This window comes from Geotrypetes seraphini, chromosome 4, assembly GCF_902459505.1.
Source record: "Geotrypetes seraphini chromosome 4, aGeoSer1.1, whole genome shotgun sequence".
Taxonomy (NCBI): Eukaryota; Metazoa; Chordata; class Amphibia; order Gymnophiona; family Dermophiidae; genus Geotrypetes; species Geotrypetes seraphini.
The window spans coordinates 292,265,895-292,283,746 of NC_047087.1; the positions used below are offsets into that span (position 1 = coordinate 292,265,895).

At 47.2% G+C, this 17,852-nt stretch overlaps 1 non-coding gene across 1 annotated transcript; it reads left to right on the plus strand.

The window, feature by feature from the left end:
- The first annotated feature begins 9,246 nt into the window (after positions 1-9,246).
- TRNAR-CCU lies at positions 9,247-9,319 on the plus strand. The gene has a single exon. It is a non-coding gene; the product is annotated as a tRNA-Arg (tRNA).
- The last annotated feature ends 8,533 nt before the right edge of the window (positions 9,320-17,852 follow it).

Here is a 17,852-nt window from a genome sequence, read left to right on the forward strand (position 1 = left end):
CAGAAACTTTTTCTCTGCTGTAGTCCCACCTATGCAGGTCAATGGCCTATTGAGGGGAGTAGGCATCCGGAACGGTAGAGATCCCTGTGCCCTCTGCTCCTGCCACGCCCCCACACCACACTCATGACCTCCTTTCCCCTATACCTCTTTAAATCTTCACCAGCACAAGCAGCTTCCCCAGCCTGCTGCTCTTGCTGATGTTGGCTTTCCTTCTGATGTCACTTCCTGGCCCCGTGACCTAGAAGTGATTTCAGAGGGGAGCCAGGCCGGAAGAGTTCCTCACGCTGGTGAAATTTTAAATATGTGGGGAAAGGAGTTGTAAGCGTGATATGGGGGGAGGCACAGAGGTGACAGTGCCCCCACCAAGATGACACCCAGTGCAGTCCACCCCCCCCCTTACTACGCCACTGTGGGACCAGTAGTAGCGTTACCAGATTTTCCTTCTGGAAAATCCGGACCCATGACCACGCCCCAGGACTGCCCAGTTCCGCCTCTTTCCTGTCCTGTTCTACCCCCCAAGCCCCATCCCCAGATGGCATCCGCGCATGTGCAGACATGATGCAATGAAGACAGTGCACGTGACATCACTGTGTTGTGTACACGCATGTAGATGCCCCATTCTGACATAATGCAGCCATCTTAAAAAAATTAGCACAGGTGCACTTCCCGCTATCCGTTTTGGAGGCAGTATGGCTCTGATTCTGTAAAAAGTGCCTAACGTTCATTGGTTCAACCGGCTCTGTTAATTGAACAGTGCCATTAAAAAAAAAAAATTAATCTGCTGGTAAGCAGTGGCATACGAAGGAGGGGTCCACCCCAGGCGCTGTCACCCATCCTCCTCTCCGCCCCGACTCCTTCCCTGCCCCCACCCCCAACTACCGTGCGCATGCGCCCCTTCCCTGCCCTCGTATCTCTTTAACATTCGCGGTGTGAGCAGGAACCCCCAACCTGCTGCTCGCACCAGCTTCGGCTCTTCCTCTGACGTCACTTCCTGGAGCCGCACCTAGGAAGTGACATCAGAGGAAGAGCCGACGCCGGTGCGAGCAGCATGTTTGAGTTGCTGCTTGCGTCGGGAACATGAAAGAGGTACGGGTGAAGGGAAGGGGTGCAGGAGGGAGTGGGGAAGGAGCGGATGGGGTGGGGGAGGGATGCCTCGCACCCTCGCTACACCACTGCCAGTAGGCACCAGATAGGCATCTACACCGAGGTGCCTACCTGGAAAGTAAGTGGATTTTGGGCATGGATTAAGTTAATATTCTGGCACCTAACTTGATAACTACTGGCATCTAAGTCAATTTAGGCGTCGATAGGTGCAATTGTACATAGGGCGCCTACCAAGTTAGGTGCCATTTATAGAATCAGGGCCTAAGAGTTTAGGCCCTAATCCTGTAATAATCAAAGGCGTTGGAATGGGGGAGGCCACAGGAGCCATGGCCTCCCCATAAATTGGCGGTCACCGATTGGTGCCCGCCCTTCCACCCGTTTCCCGACATTGTACTTTAAATCTTCGGGGCAACCGCCGCACAGCCTCAAAGAGCAGGCCCGTCCCGGAACCCTTCATTCTACGGCCGGGGGCAGGCCTGCCCGTTGACGCTGCGCAGCGGCTGCCCCAACAATTTAAAGTACAACGCCGGGAGGAAGTAAGGGGTGGAGTCGGGAGCTGGTGCTGCAAGATTCCGCCGGGGCAAGGGCGGAGCTCCCGGGGCCCCCCACCTCAAACCAAACAGCGTTCCGCCACCTATTGTGATAGTAACCAGATAGCAGCTGCGCTAACTGATTGACAGAGGAATGCCCGCTCTCCGCCCCCCAAAATATGACCCCCCTCCATGAAAAAATATTTTTTAATGTGTAGTTAGCGTGCGCTGATTTGGCAGTTAACGTAGAATGCCTGAGGGCATCCCATGGTACTCCGCTGTAAGTTACGGTAAGCGAAGAGGGGCTGGCGCTGGAAAAAAAAAAGAGAAATAGTACAATAATAAAATTCTTTGGGGATGGGGCGAGGTAAGCAATAATCAGAATCACATAGTGATCATGACAAACTGTACTGAGTGGTTCTGGGGTGGGAGAAAGGGGAAGTCAGATTAAACGAAGCAAAAAGCTGGTAGTGCGAGAGAGTACAAACAAGATTCTCTGCATTAACAGTGCTGTTCCATCTAACATTTTTACAATGCTGCATATCTTTCTATATTAAGACAGGACCTCCTGCTGATAATGTAAGGCGATCCCTCCTTTGCTAATAAATCAAATCCTGTCACCACAATGCACTTTGAAATTGAATACCAAGCAATTACTTTTAATGGTATTCCTCTGGTGTTCTGCAGGTCAGTGCACACCCTTAGATCCTTGCACACAAATCCATGTGGGTACTTCCAGAGTCTCTCCCAGATTCAAAAGGATACTGGGCTTGGCCAACCTGTGCCATTCCCAATATTCAATGTCTCTCTTTGGTGTCAATGACGTCGTCTCAAATGCCTCACAGCAAAGCCTGCAATTGAGCTCCATTACACCTGAATGCCGGCTAATATATATGTGGGTGCACTGCTGAAGCACCGCTCAATCCTGAGGGTTCTCCAGGCATAGGTGTAGCCAGATTTAGATTCTTAGTGGGACCAAACATTTCATCTCAGTTCTTCCCTCCCTACTCCACGGCAACTGCTGCCCCTCACTGAATCATCTTTGTTAGTAGGGTGCTCTTAGCCTCTGACGCCAGCATTTCTGCATATGTAGGGTTACCAGGCGCCCTCACCTGGAGTACTGCTTCCAGCACTGGTCGCCATACATGAAGAAGGACACGGTACTACTCAAAAGGGTCCAGAGAAGAGCGACTAAAATGGTTAAGGAGCTGGAGGAGTTGCCGTACAGTGAGAGATTGGAGAAACTGGGCCTCTTCTCCCTTGAAAAGAGGAGACTAAGAGGGGACATGATAGAAAGATGTAAGGTACTGAAGGGAATAGACATAGTACAGTAGATAAGGACAGGTTGTTCACCCTCTCCAAGGTAGGGAGAACGAGAGGGCACTCTCTAAAATTGAAAGGGGATAGATTCCGTACAAACGTAAGGAAGTTCTTCTTCACCCAGAGAGTGGTGGAAAACTGGAACGCTCTTCCGGAGGCTGTTATAGGGGAAAACACCCTCCAGGGATTCAAGACAAAGTTGGACAAGTTCCTGCTAAACTGGAACGTACACAGGTGAGGCTGGACTCATTTAGAGCACTGGTCTTTGACCTGGGGGCCGCCACGTGAGCGGACTGCTGGGCACGATGGACCACCGGTCTGACCCAGCAGCAGCAATTCTTACGTTCTTAAGACTGGCTGGGCTCTCAGACGGACTTTTCAAAACCTGGCATTTGTCCAGGTTTTGGAAAGCCCAGACGAACTCTGGCCGCATATGGAAGGCCTCTGAGCATGTATGGATGACGTCGCGCACGCTCCAGGCCCTCCAGATGTGACGGGAGCTCCTCGCAGAAGAGAGGAGGCTTGCTGGGGGTGGGGCTGGGGACAGAACTGGGCGGGGCTGGGGCAGAATGGGGCGGGGCTGGAGGCAGAACAGGGCAGGGTTATGTGTCCAGGGTTTTCCTTTGTAAAATATGGTAACCCTATGCATATGGTCAGTTCAGTGCAAGAACTGAGCAATGCAGAAGTGCCAGCATCAGCAGCTGGAGCACCCTGCTGCTTTCCTGCATGGGTGACAAATCTTTTTGGCTGGCTGGGCTTGAGCATCCTTGTCAACCATGCATCCAGCACCACAATTTTGGAGGGAGCCTATCCAAAGGGTGGGGGTGGGGAGAGGACCCAGGCCTCCAAGGCTCCCCCTGCAGCTACACCCCTGCATCCAGGAGTGAAGACCCTGCACTATAGTCCACGGGGCCCTCCTGTCTTTCATTGTACCTAGGGTTATCATACGTCCAGATATACCTGGGCATGTTCTCTTTTTAGAGGGCATGTGCTTTTCAAAACCCAACACTTGTGGGACAGGAAAAGAAGCTTGCATAGAGCCACAGATAGGTTTTTGTAGTTTTGTTGATGCAATGATCCATAATCAGCATTTAAGAACTGTTTGAAAGCAGCGTTTACATTTGGTTATGTGAACATCTGACCAGCACTTTGAGAAGCACTTTAAAATGTCAGCACTTTAAGAAGCATTCAGCAATGCACTTTTGAATGTAATTTTGACTGTCATAATGAATGCAGCTCTTTAAATTCAGCAGCTGTACTGTGTGCAGTTCTGGAGGCCACAGTACAGTAAAGATGTGCGCAGAATTGAATCGGTTCAGCGGACGGCCACCAGGATGATCTCGGGGCTCAAGGGTCTCTCGTACGAAGAGAGACTGAACAAATTGCAGCTCTACACTCTCGAGGAAAGTAGGGAGAGGGGAGACATGATCGAAACATTTAAGTACCTCACGGGACGTGTCGAAGTGGAAGATGATATTTTCTTTCTCAAGGGACCCTCGGCCACAAGAGGGCACCCGCTCAAACTCAGGGGCGGAAAATTTCATGGCGACACCAGAAAGTATTTCTTCACAGAGAGAGTGGTTGATCATTGGAACAAGCTTCCAGTGCAGGTGATCGAGGCAGACAGCGTGCCAGGCTTTAAGAATAAATGGGATACCCATGTGGGATCCCTACGAGGGTCAAGGTAAGGAAATGGGGTCATTAGGGCATAGACAGGGGATGGGTAAGCAGAGTGGGCAGACTTGATGGGCTATAGCCCTTTTCTGCCGTCATCTTCTATGTTTCTATGTTTCTATGATAGGAGGTTTTTTGCCAGTGACGCTAACCAATCCTCTTAAGTTAAAAGAGGTTTTCCCCACAGGGGTCTGAGCCTCTTCCTCCTTGAACAATTGTTTCTGTGTTGCTTCTGTTGATTCTAATGCACTGATCCAGCTTATTGTGAGTTAAATAGTGGGGTTCCCCAGGAGTCTGCAGCTTTTTAACGTATTTATCAGTGATCTAGAAAAAGGAATAACTTGTGAGATAATTGAATTTGCTGATGACTCAAAGTTGTTAAATCACAAGATGCTTGTGAAAAATTGCAAGAGGACCTTGTGAGGCTGGGAAACTGGGCATCAAAATGGCAGATGACATTTAATGTGAGCAAATGCAAAGTGATACATGTGGAAAAGAGGAACCCAAACTATAGCTATGTGATGCAGGGTTCCACGTTAGGAATCACTGCCCAGGAAAAGGATCTAGATGTCATCATCGAGGATATGTTGAAACCCTCAGCTCAGTGTGCAGCAGCGGCTAAGAAAGCAAATAGGATGTTAGGAATTATCAGGAAAGGAATGGAAAACAGAGATGAAAATGTTATAATGTCTTTCTGTTGTCTTATGGTAGTACGGTCTCACCTCAAATCCCGTGTGCAATTCTGGTTGCCTTATCTCGAAATAAATATAGCAGAATTAGAAAAGGTACAGAGAAGGGTGACAAAAATGCTAAAAGGGATAGGACGACTTCCTTATGAGGAAAGGCTAAAGTGGCTAGGCTCTTAAATTTGGTGAGGAACAGCTTAGGGAAGATATGACAGAGGTCTATAGAAGGGTAGATGTGAGTCACTTGTTTACTCTTTTCAAAAATTCTAGGACTAAGGGGCATGCGATGAAGCTACTATGTAGTAGAGTGGAGTGCCGCAGGGGTCGGTCTTGGGCCCGATTCTATTCAACTTATTCATAAGAGATATGACCCAAGGACTTAGAGGAAGGGTATCACTGTTCGCCGACGACGCCAAACTTTGCAACATAGTAGGTAAAAACACCATGCCTGATAATATGACACAGGATCTACTGCTGCTGGAACGGTGGTCAGCAACATGGCAGCTAGGCTTCAATGCTAAAAAGTGTAAGGTAATGCACCTGGGAAAGAGAAACCCACACAGAACTTACATACTAAATGGTGAGACCTTGGCCAGGACCACGACGGAACGAGATCTAGGGGTGATCATTAGTGATGACATGAAGGTTGCAAATCAAGTGGAGAAGGCTTCCTCCAGGGCAAGGCAAGTGATGGGTTGTATCCGTAGAGGTTTTGTCAGCAGGAGACCTGAAGTCATGATGCCGCTATACAGGTCCATGGTGAGGCCTCATTTGGAATACTGTGTTCAATTCTGGAGACCACACTACCAGAAAGATGTGCTGAGAATCGAGTCGGTTCAGCGTATGGCCACTAGGATGGTCTTGGGACTCAAGGATCTCACGTATGAAGAAAGACTGAATAAACTGCGGCTGTACTCACTTGAGGAACGAAGAGAGAGGGGAGACATGATTGAAACGTTTAAGTATATCACGGGCCGTATCGAGTCGGAAGAAGATATCTTTTACCTCAGGGGACTCTCGACCACCAGGGGGCATCCGCTGAAAATCAGGGGAGGGAAGTTCCATAGCGACTACAGAAAATACTTCTTCACTGAAAGAGTAGTGGATCATTGGAACAAACTCCCACTGCAGGTGATTGAGGCCAACAGCGTGTCAGACTTTAAGAGAAAATGGGATATTCACATGGGATCCCTAAGGGAGTAAATTAAGGGGGGCGGGTATTTGGAATGGGCAGACTTGGTGGGCTATAGCCCTTTTCTGCCGTCTTTTTCTATGTTTTTATGTTTCTAGATTTAAAACAAACCAAAGAAAATATTTATTTACTCAACGTGTAATTAAATTGGAATTCGTGGCCGGAGACTGTGATGAAATCAGTTAGCTTAGCAGAATTTAAAAAAGGTTTGTCTAATTTCCTAAAAGAGAAGCCCATAGGCCATTATTGAGATGGCTTGGGGAAATCCACTGCTTATTCCGAGGATAAGCAGCAAAAAATCAGTTTTACTCCTTTATTTATTTATTTCAATATTTATTTCGATTTCTATCCCGTTCTCCCAGAAGCTCAGAACGGGTTACAAGTAGACATTCACAATTGTTTGAAAACAGACTAGTCATGACAACAAATAAGTTACAGTAGACAATAACGGAGCTAATTCTAGAGACTAGACTGGTCATAGTGAAGAGAATTATATTGAGGAGGCAGTTTTTAATGGCCCGATTGGCAGAAGAGGAAGGTCTTTACTGCTCTGCGGAAGATCATTAGTGAGTCTAGCGACCTGATCTATATGAATAGTCGGTTCCATAGCTGAGGTAGGAAATGGCTGTAGGATCGTTTGTACACCGTACTCATTTGGAGGGATCTCCCTGCGGGAACGCTGAGCCTTTGTTCTGCTTTGGAGCAGAGGGGGCGGTTACGGGTATGTAGGCGTAGCTTGGATGCTGTGTAGGCTGGGGTTTTTTGGTAGAATCTCTTGTGTGTCATGACCAGAGCTTTGAAGACACATCGCTTTTTGACTGGTAACCAGTGAGCTGCATAGAGCGCTGGAGTAATGGGAATCTTGCCAGGTACCTGTGACCTGGGTTGACCACTATTGGAAATATGACACCGGGATTGATGAACCTTGAGCCTGTCCCAGTATGGCAATTTTTATCTTCTTATAGTTTTACTCCCAGATGGCTCCAGGTCATCTGAACTAGTTTTGATTTTATTCTCACTGTAAAGAGGGTAAAACCAGAAAGGGAAGGAGAATGGGACTTTTGTACCGCCTTTTTGTGGTTATACATTCTAAGATGTTTACATATACAGTATCAAAACATAAGCCTCAATTAGAGTTAATATATTCGTTTATGACCTCAGCAGTACAAACTGTGAGAAAGTTTTCATTCACAGTATAGCTTGCACTAAAGTCTTCATCGGTCAGATTTTTTTATCAAATCTTATTAGTTTATTCATTTTTACTTATTTTTCAAAATAAATTAAGAGACAATACTCATCTCATTATCAGAGCATAGCAGGGGTTCTTCACTATGCTATGCTCTGATAATGAGATGAGTATTGTCTCTTAATTTATTTTGAAAAATAAGTAAAAATGAATAAACTAATAAGATTTGATAAAAAAATCTGACCGATGAAGACTTTAGTGCAAGCTATACTGTGAATGAAAACTTTCTCACAGTTTGTACTGCTGAGGTCATAAACGAATATATTAACTCTAATTGAGGCTTATGTTTTGATGCTTCTTAGATTTTTGGCCTTATAAAGATATATACTATTGCCCTATATATTTGTTTACATATACAGTATATAAGCCAGAACTCTGTACAGGGGTTCAAGAAAGGTTTGGATAGGTTCCTGGAGGATAAGGGGATAGAGGGGTACAGATAGAACTTGAGGTAGGTTATAGAAATGGTGAGTTACCACTTCACAGGTCGCGGACCTGATGGGCCGCCGCGGGAGCGGACCGATGGGCAGGATGGACCTCTGGTCTGACCCAGTGGAGGCAACTTCTTATGTTCTTAACCTTAATAAACTCAGCCTGTCCCCGAATGACCCAGATCTGTCAGGTAGATTTGCTTTTTATACCATTAATTCGATCTCAGCTGCACTCCTTGCCAGGTCATAGCAGCGAGCGGCACTTCTTGTGATTTTACTTCTAGCGTGTATTGGTGTTTTAAGGCCGTGTAATATCCATGTTCTGGGTATATGTGGCTGAGTTGGGGGTATTCTGCTTAGGGTTACCAGACGTCTGGATTTCCCCAGACACGTCCGGGGTTCCAGATGGCTTTTCACAACCTGGCACTTTGTCTGGTTTTTGAAAAGCAATCTGTCAAAATCATGTGCGGAGGGGACAGAATGGGGCATCACAAAGGCGGAACAGGGCAGAACTGGGTGGGCCTGTGGGCATGGCCATGGGTCGTGATCGTCCATCAAAACCCCTCAAAAAAACAAAGTGATCCACACTGAGGCTCACTGGGCAAGAAAGGGTTGCATCCTGTATGCCTGGACTTCAAAGGGAAACCCACCCCTTCCCTTTTCCTCTTAGACAGAACTTGCTTCCTTGGGAGCTAAATGAAGAGAGGTAAAAGGCCAAGATAAATCAGTCTATAGCAGTGGTCTTAAACTCGCGGCCCAGGGGCCACATGCGGCCCGCCAGGTACTATTTTGAAGCCCTCAGTACGTTTATCATAATCACAAAAGTAAAATAAAACAGTTTCTTGATCATATGTCTTTTTAGCTATAAATGACAATATTATTATTAAGACTTAGCCAAAAGAAAAGATTTATAAACTATAAAGAGTTTTACCTCATGCAAAATTGTTGTTTCTTTAATAAGACATTAACTATTTTTTTTCTGAGGCCTTCCAAGTACCTACAAATCCAAAATGCTGCTCTGCAAAGGGTTTGAGTTTGAGACCACTGGTCTATAATATATACTGCCCCAGTGGCCTAATGGATAAGGTACTGGCCTCCTAAGCCAGGGATTGTGGGTTCAAGTCCCATCTGGGGTGTCTCATTTTGGGGGGCAGAGTGGATGGACCATTCAGGTGGTCATTTACTATGTTATTATGAATTACTCCAAACCAAGGTACCCTTTACACTTTTGTAGATCAAGGAAGTGAACCCAGAGAATATGACCAATATTGCAAACTAAAGATCCCATAACAAAACATGAAGCTGACCAGCTGAAACCTCTTTTTGCGCTTTGTAAGAAGCTGGCAAAAACCTACTGCAACCCCCAACTCCCTTCCCAAAGAACAGCTCGTCTAAGATAGCGCTGATTGCAACCAAATTGGTAATAAAATCATGGTCTACGTAGATTATAATTAAATCAGTCTAATTTATTAACAACAAGAAAGCGTGAAGAAACATAAAAGCAAATCCCAAATCAAATATTCACCTTAATCACCATTAACAATCTAATTAGGTATAACTAAAATGCGCTTCTCAATTCCATAAATCACATTACTTCTCATAGATTAAATCTATTTAAATCCAAGTTGTACCATATTATTTTAACCTATAATGGTTTATCAACCATGTATGAATTAGAACTAAAAGCTACTTATTTAATTGGGAACAAATTAGAATTTACATTACAGCATATTTTCCTCCTGTTTCCTTCCCACCTCAAGTAGTTTCTTCATGTTCATTTAGGGCTCCTTTTACTAAGCTGCGCTAGCGATTTTAGCGTGCGCGCTAGACGCTAACGCCTCCATTGAGCTGGCGTTAGTTTTTCCGTGTAGCGGCGGGGGTTAGCGTGCGCTAAAAACGCTACCGCAGCTTAGTAAAAGGAGCCCTTAGATTTCCATCTCAAACAGAGCCGGCATCTGATGGGACTACAGAACCATGAGCCCTCCTTATTACTGGCTACCCCAGGAGTTTCTCTCTTCTGTGTGTTTGTGTTTTGTTTTGTTTTTTTATTTTTTTTTATTTTACAAACTGAAAGAAAAAGAATGCCCTATAGCAGTGATCTTCACAAATTTTTAATTTGGGACCACTTTGGATTCAAATGAGCTGAAGGAAAGCCACCAATTCTGGAAGGGACCTACTTCAGGCTCATCATCCCAGAAACTAGGATTGTTTCTTATTTTCGCCAGTTTTCTGATGAACTCCGTGAAGACTGTAAAAGGAGGGAACTTCCCTTGATTGTCCTCTTTATACTGTATGCCTATAGATGACTATTTTTCTTTGATACGGCAGTTTTACTGTAAACTTTTTTTATGCCACAGGATGTATCTTGGTAGCTTAGGCCTGAAAGACTCGGATCAGCTTTGAGTGCTTCCAGTTCTTGGAGAAGGTCACCTAGATCCAGTAGCTTGTCATTATCTTTGCTGGTGATTTTTGGAAAATTGTCTATTCTCCTCATCAAAGTCTGCTGGATGGCTTCTAGATTGCCATATTGCTGCTTGAGACTCTCCCACATTTCTTCCAGGCCTCGAGTATCAAATGTATCCTTTAAAAGTAGTGCCAGATTGGGCATGGAACCAGAAGCATGGGGGAGAGATGGGATGGGGCAGTTGGGGAGAGAAGTTGGATCTGGGGATGGAAGGAAGGGAGAAATGTTAGGTCTGGGGTGGAAGGGAGAGAGATGCAGCATCTTTTTCCTTCTATCTCACTGTTTAGCATCAATGGGGAGGGAAGAAGAATAACAGAAAAGAGAGGGAGCAAAATGTTGAATCATGGGGAGAGAGGAGGAGAGATGTGGTAATGGGTAGATAGAAGGAAATAGGAGGCTGGGAAAGGAATGAGATGGGAATTGGGAGATTTAGAAAATAAGAGATGGAAAACTGATAAGGTAGCTGAAAATTTAAAAAGAAGGTTGAGAAAGAGGGCAAGATTTGAGTGGACAGAGGTAAAAATGAAAAGAAAAAGTTAAGAAAGCTGAATGGGAAAATCAGTTTGTTGGAGACAGGCATAAGGAGGGAATGGAACAAGAGCGAAGAGGAGAAAAAATGGACAGCAGACACTGGAAAGAGAATTGGTAGAAGATAGACAAAAAGCAGAAAGAGAAACTGGGACCAAGATGATGGAAAAATAAAATGACCAGACAACAAAAGGTAGAAAAAATAATTTTATTTTTTATTTTGTGATTACAATATGTCAGATTTGAAATGTGTATCCTGTCAGAGCTGGTGTTAGATAGCAAGCGTGAACTAGGACCTAAAAGAGAGAGGAAAAGTCTCTTTTTTATTTATTTTGTTTACACCACAGAGCCAGCGTGGGGTTGGAGAGGTTGTAACCCTATATTTTGACTAAGACTAAGGGCTCCTTTTACAAAGGCGCGCTAGCGGATTTAACGCGCATAATACTGTGCGCTAAACCGCTGGACACGCTAGCCGCTACCGCCTCCTTTTAAGCAGGCGGTAGTTTTTGGCCAGCGCAGGGGTTAGCGTGTGATGAAAAGTCGCACACGTTAACCCTGCTAGCGCGCCTTTGTACAAGGAGCCCTAAGGGCCTATTTAACAAAGCCGCGTGGCAATAGCCCCGAAGCCCTTTAAATCTCTATGGGCTTCGGGGCTGTTACTGCGCTGCAGCTGCTAGCGCGGCTTTGTAAAACAGGCCCTAAGTATCTTAATAAAAGTTTGTCCCACGATTTAGCCTGTGTTTTATATTTTGGCCCCTTATGTGATTGAGTTTGACACACCTGCTCTAACTCATAGGACTCCTTTTACGAAGCCGTGGTAGCGGTTTAACACGCGTAATAGCGCGTGCTAAACCGCCGGATGCACTAGCCACTACTGTCTCCTCTTGAGCAGGCGGTAGTTTTACGGCTAGCGCACGGGTAGCACGTGATTAAAAGTCGCACACGTTAAAGCCGCAACCACGGCTTCTTAAAAGGAACCCATAGTTTTCCTGGGCTTTTTCAGAGTGTGTTCTCTCGTCCCTTTCACCATCAGGATGGGTTTGTGTTAGAGAATGACACGGTGACAAAATTCATTACCGTTCCCGTCCCCGCAGATAACCGTGGGAAATAATCCCATGTCATTTTCTAGTGTCTATTTCAACCTCAGTCCTTCTACACCAGCATTCTTCAAAGCAAAGCTTGTGGATCAGTGGTTGTGCCCAATTATACTCTGATTCTTCCCTCTCTCCTTAAAGAATGACATGAAGATGGTTTCCCGCGGTTATCCGCGGGGACGGGAACGGTGATGACTTTTGTCACTGTGTCATTCTCTATTTGTGATAAGCTGGGTTCAGTATCCTTATCTGCCATGAAGATCCACTAATTAAATAAACCCCTTTTTTTTCCCTTTTCAAACCGTTCTTATAGGTGCCCCTGGCCTAGTGCTGATATGATACATACTTGGTTCGATGAAAGGACAAAGGGGATTGGTCAGAGCCATGTTCTCTGCACTAGTGTGCCTTATGAATTATTCATGCAGCCCCAGCTTTGTCTGTGTGAGAAACAGATCGGAGAGAGTTTAACAGTTCAGAGTAGAGAGTTGCGCGGGGACAGAAATCCCACCCGTCCCCACCCGTCCCCGCCAAAATCCCACCCATCCCCACCCGTCCCCGTGAGGAATCCCTCCGTCCCCACCCGTCCCCGTGAGGAATCCCTCCGTCCCCACCCGTCCCCGCGAGGAATCCCCTCCGTCCCCACCCGTCCCCGCGAGGAATCCCCTCCGTCCCCACCCGTCCCCGCGAGGAATCCCCTCCGTCACCATCCTTCCCTATAAACTTCAGAAATAGTTATTTTATTTAATTATGCTACTGAATTAAAGGCTCTGGTAGAGACCCATTTACAAATAAGCAAAGAGACTATTAATTTGGAAATATTAATTGGGAAGAATACATACTTTGTAAATGGGTTTCTACCAGAACCTCTAATGTAAATATAAAATATAAATACTCAGCTGATGAGAACCCACAAACTGTCAGCTGAGGACTTCCTTTGCAGTTGGCCTGGGGTCCCTTTTGCCAAGCTTGGCAGGCAGCAGTAGCGTCCCTGAGTCACAGATGCTGGCACCTCAGTGGCTCATGGATGCTGCCAGCGACTGCTGCGCTTGGTGGAGGGGAGTTCTGACCATCTCTAGAGGAGGTCCTCTGCTGGCGGTGCTTGGGGATCCCCACCAGTCACAGCAAGGGCCAACAAGTACTTCAACACTGTAGAAATAAAACCAGAAATGCATTTCCTTTTCTTTTGAACACAAAATAAAGATATCTGCCATATACATTTCCCAAGGCAGATGACTCTATGCAATGTCACCTCGGTAACAAAATACAAAAATAGACAAATACACCCCCTCCCTTTTTACTAAACCACAATAGTAGGTTTTAGCACAGGGAGTTACGCTGAATGCCTCGCGCTGCTCTCAATGCTCATAGGCTCCCTGCGCTAAAAAACAATATTGCGGTTTAGTAAAAGGGAGCCATAGTGCAAAATATAGACAGCAGATATAAATTCTCAAAACAGACACATTTTGATCACTAAATTGAAAATAAAATCATTTTTCCTACCTTTGCTGTTTGGTGATTTCATGAGTCTCTGGTTGCACTTTCTTCTTCTGACTGTGCATCCAATCTTTCTTCCTTTCTTTCAGCCTCCTGTATGTTTCCTCTCCTCCAGACCTCATTCTCTCCCCCAACTTTTTCTTTCTGTCTCCCTGTTCCCCCTTCTTTCTGTCTCTCTGTCTGCCCCCTTTCTTTCTTTCTCCGTGCCCTCCCCCAAGCCACTCGGTTTGCTGCCACAGCCATCGGAGAATAGCCCCTAAGCCACCGCCGTCCCAAGCTTTCCCTGCAGAAGCGTCGCGCTGACCAGCATTCCGCTCCCTGACGTCAATTCTGACGTAGGAGAGGAAGTTCCGGGCCAACAAGGCATTTCTCCTCATTCCATCCAGCCTGAGCCCCATCTCTCCTTGATCCAGCATTTCCCTTCTGTGTCTGTCAGAATTACCATTCCACCTATTTTCCAGCATCACCCTTCTTTGTGTCCATCTCACCTATATCCGTATCTCACCACTTTTTCAGAATCTTCATTTGTCTCTGTCCTTGTCTTTACTAGAGGTCTGCACGGGAACGGGGATCGCGGGGATCCCGCGGGTTCCCCCCCTGGCCCACGGGACTCCCACGGGGACGCCCCCTGGCCCACGGGACTCCCACGGGGATGCCCCCCTGACCCACGGGACTCCCACGGGGACGCCCCCTTGCCCACGGGACTCCCACGGGGATGAAAACAACCTACCTAAATTCTGGCGATGCAAGCATGCAGCTTTGGCGTCGCGTCGGGAAATAGCCATGTTGAGCAGTGAGCTCAGCACGTACACAGATGAAAGCCTTGCTTGCTGATTGGTCCGGTGGCCCCGCCCCACCGTGCCGCCGGACCAATCAGCAAGCAAGGCTTTCATCTGTGTACGTGCTGAGCTCACTGCTCAGCATGGCTATTTCCCGACGCGGGCATTAGGCTGTTTTTTGTCATTTCGGGTGGGGGATGGCAGCGGCAGCAGCAGCCTGAAAAAGAAATCATCCTGGCCGGGTTCGGTGTCATGCTCCGGAGCTTCTACAGCCTTCCTATCTCCCTCTCCCTTCTACCTGCGGCTCTCTTCGGCAACTCAGCAGCAGCTTCTGACGTCGGGGCCTACCCTCTGCGAGTCCCGCTTGTTTCAACTTCCTTTTTCCACAAAGGTGGGACTCGTAGAGGGAAGGCCTCGATGTCGGCAGCTTGTCTTGATCACCGCTGCTGACGAGTTGCTGAAGAGAGCCGCGGAGCAGGGGGGTGTTGCCAGGTGCAGGTAGAAGGGAGAGGGCCAGATGCAGGACTCGTGGGTGAGGGAGGAGAAGAGAGAGGGGAGAGAAACAAAAGGAAATATTTCATACTGGGCTGGGCCGGAGTGGAGAGAGGGTGGAAAGATTCTGGCTACAGGGTGCATTAACAAAGGAAAAGGGGGGAAAGCTGAAAATGGAGATAGTGACACAAAGAAGAGAAAGGATAAGCAGGACCTTCTGAATAAGGATAGAGATACAGAGGGGACATGAAGAGGAGGTGAAATAGAGACATAGAAGTAATGCTGAAAAAGTGTGTGTGTGTGGGGGGGGAGATAAAGACATTGAAAGGGCAAATGGTGAATATGGGGTAAAGACAAGGACAGAGACAAATGAAGATTCTGAAAAAGTGGTGAGATACGGATATAGGTGAGATGGACACAAAGAAGGGTGATGCTGGAAAATAGGTGGAATGGTAATTCTGACAGACACAGAAGGGAAATGCTGGATCAAGGAGAGATGGGGCTCAGGCTGGATGGAATGAGGAGAAATGCCTTGTTGGCCCGGAACTTCCTCTCCTACGTCAGAATTGACGTCAGGGAGCGGAATGCTGGTCAGCGCGACGCTTCTGCAGGGAAAGCTTGGGACGGCGGTGGCTTAGGGGCTATTCTCCGATGGCTGTGGCAGCAAACCGAGTGGCTTGGGGGAGGGCACGGAGAAAGAAAGAAAGGGGGCAGACAGAGAGACAGAAAGAAGGGGGAACAGGGAGACAGAAAGAAAAAGTTGGGGGAGAGAATGAGGTCTGGAGGAGAGGAAACATACAGGAGGCTGAAAGAAAGGAAGAAAGATTGGATGCACAGTCAGAAGAAGAAAGTGCAACCAGAGACTCATGAAATCACCAAACAGCAAAGGTAGGAAAAATGATTTTATTTTCAATTTAGTGATCAAAATGTGTCTGTTTTGAGAATTTATATCTGCTGTCTATATTTTGCACTATGGCTCCCTTTTACTAAACCGCAATATTGTTTTTTAGCGCAGGGAGCCTATGAGCATTGAGAGCAGCGCGAGGCATTCAGCGTAACTCCCTGTGCTAAAACCTACTATTGTGGTTTAGTAAAAAGGGAGGGGGTGTATTTGTCTATTTTTGTATTTTGTTACCGAGGTGACATTGCATAGAGTCATCTGCCTTGGGAAATGTATATGGCAGATATCTTTATTTTGTGTTCAAAAGAAAAGGAAATGCATTTCTGGTTTTATTTCTACAGTGTTGAAGTACTTGTTGGCCCTTGCTGTGACTGGTGGGGATCCCCAAGCACCGCCAGCAGAGGACCTCCTCTAGAGATGGTCAGAACTCCCCTCCACCAAGCGCAGCAGTCGCTGGCAGCATCCATGAGCCACTGAGGTGCCAGCATCTGTGACTCAGGGACGCTACTGCTGCCTGCCAAGCTTGGCAAAAGGGACCCCAGGCCAACTGCAAAGGAAGTCCTCAGCTGACAGTTTGTGGGTTCTCATCAGCTGAGTATTTATATTTTATATTTACATTAGAGGTTCTGGTAGAAACCCATTTACAAAGTATGTATTCTTCCCAATTAATATTTCCAAATTAATAGTCTCTTTGCTTATTTGTAAATGGGTCTCTACCAGAGCCTTTAATTCAGTAGCATAATTAAATAAAATAACTATTTCTGAAGTTTATAGGGAAGGATGGTGACGGAGGGGATTCCTCGCGGGGACGGGTGGGGACGGAGGGGATTCCTCGCGGGGACGGGTGGGGACGGAGGGGATTCCTCGCGGGGACGGGTGGGGACGGAGGGATTCCTCACGGGGACGGGTGGGGACGGAGGGATTCCTCACGGGGACGGGTGGGGATGGGTGGGATTTTGGCGGGGACGGGTGGGGACGGGTGGGATTTCTGTCCCCGCGCAACTCTCTAGTCTTTACCCCATATTCACCATTTGCCCTTTCAATGTCTTTATCTCCCCCCCCCCACACACACACTTTTTCAGCATTACTTCTATGTCTCTATTTCACCTCCTCTTCATGTCCCCTCTGTATCTCTATCCTTATTCAGAAGGTCCTGCTTACCCTTTCTCTTCTTTGTGTCACTATCTCCATTTTCAGCTTTCCCCCCTTTTCCTTTGTTAATGCACCCTGTAGCCAGAATCTTTCCACCCTCTCTCCACTCCGGCCCAGCCCAGTATGAAATATTTCCTTTTGTTTCTCTCCCCTCTCTCTTCTCCTCCCTCACCCACGAGTCCTGCATCTGGCCCTCTCCCTTCTACCTGCACCTGGCAACACCCCCCTGCTCCGCGGCTCTCTTCAGCAACTCGTCAGCAGCGGTGATCAAGACAAGCTGCCGACATCGAGGCCTTCCCTCTACGAGTCCCACCTTTGTGGAAAAAGGAAGTTGAAACAAGCGGGACTCGCAGAGGGTAGGCCCCGACGTCAGAAGCTGCTGCTGAGTTGCCGAAGAGAGCCGCAGGTAGAAGGGAGAGGGAGATAGGAAGGCTGTAGAAGCTCCGGAGCATGACACCGAACCCGGCCAGGATGATTTCTTTTTCAGGCTGCTGCTGCCGCTGCCATCCCCCACCCGAAATGACAAAAAACAGCCTAATGCCCGCGTCGGGAAATAGCCATGCTGAGCAGTGAGCTCAGCACGTACACAGATGAAAGCCTTGCTTGCTGATTGGTCCGGCGGCACGGTGGGGCGGGGCCACCGGACCAATCAGCAAGCAAGGCTTTCATCTGTGTACGTGCTGAGCTCACTGCTCAACATGGCTATTTCCCGACGCGACGCCAAAGCTGCATGCTTGCATCGCCAGAATTTAGGTAGGTTGTTTT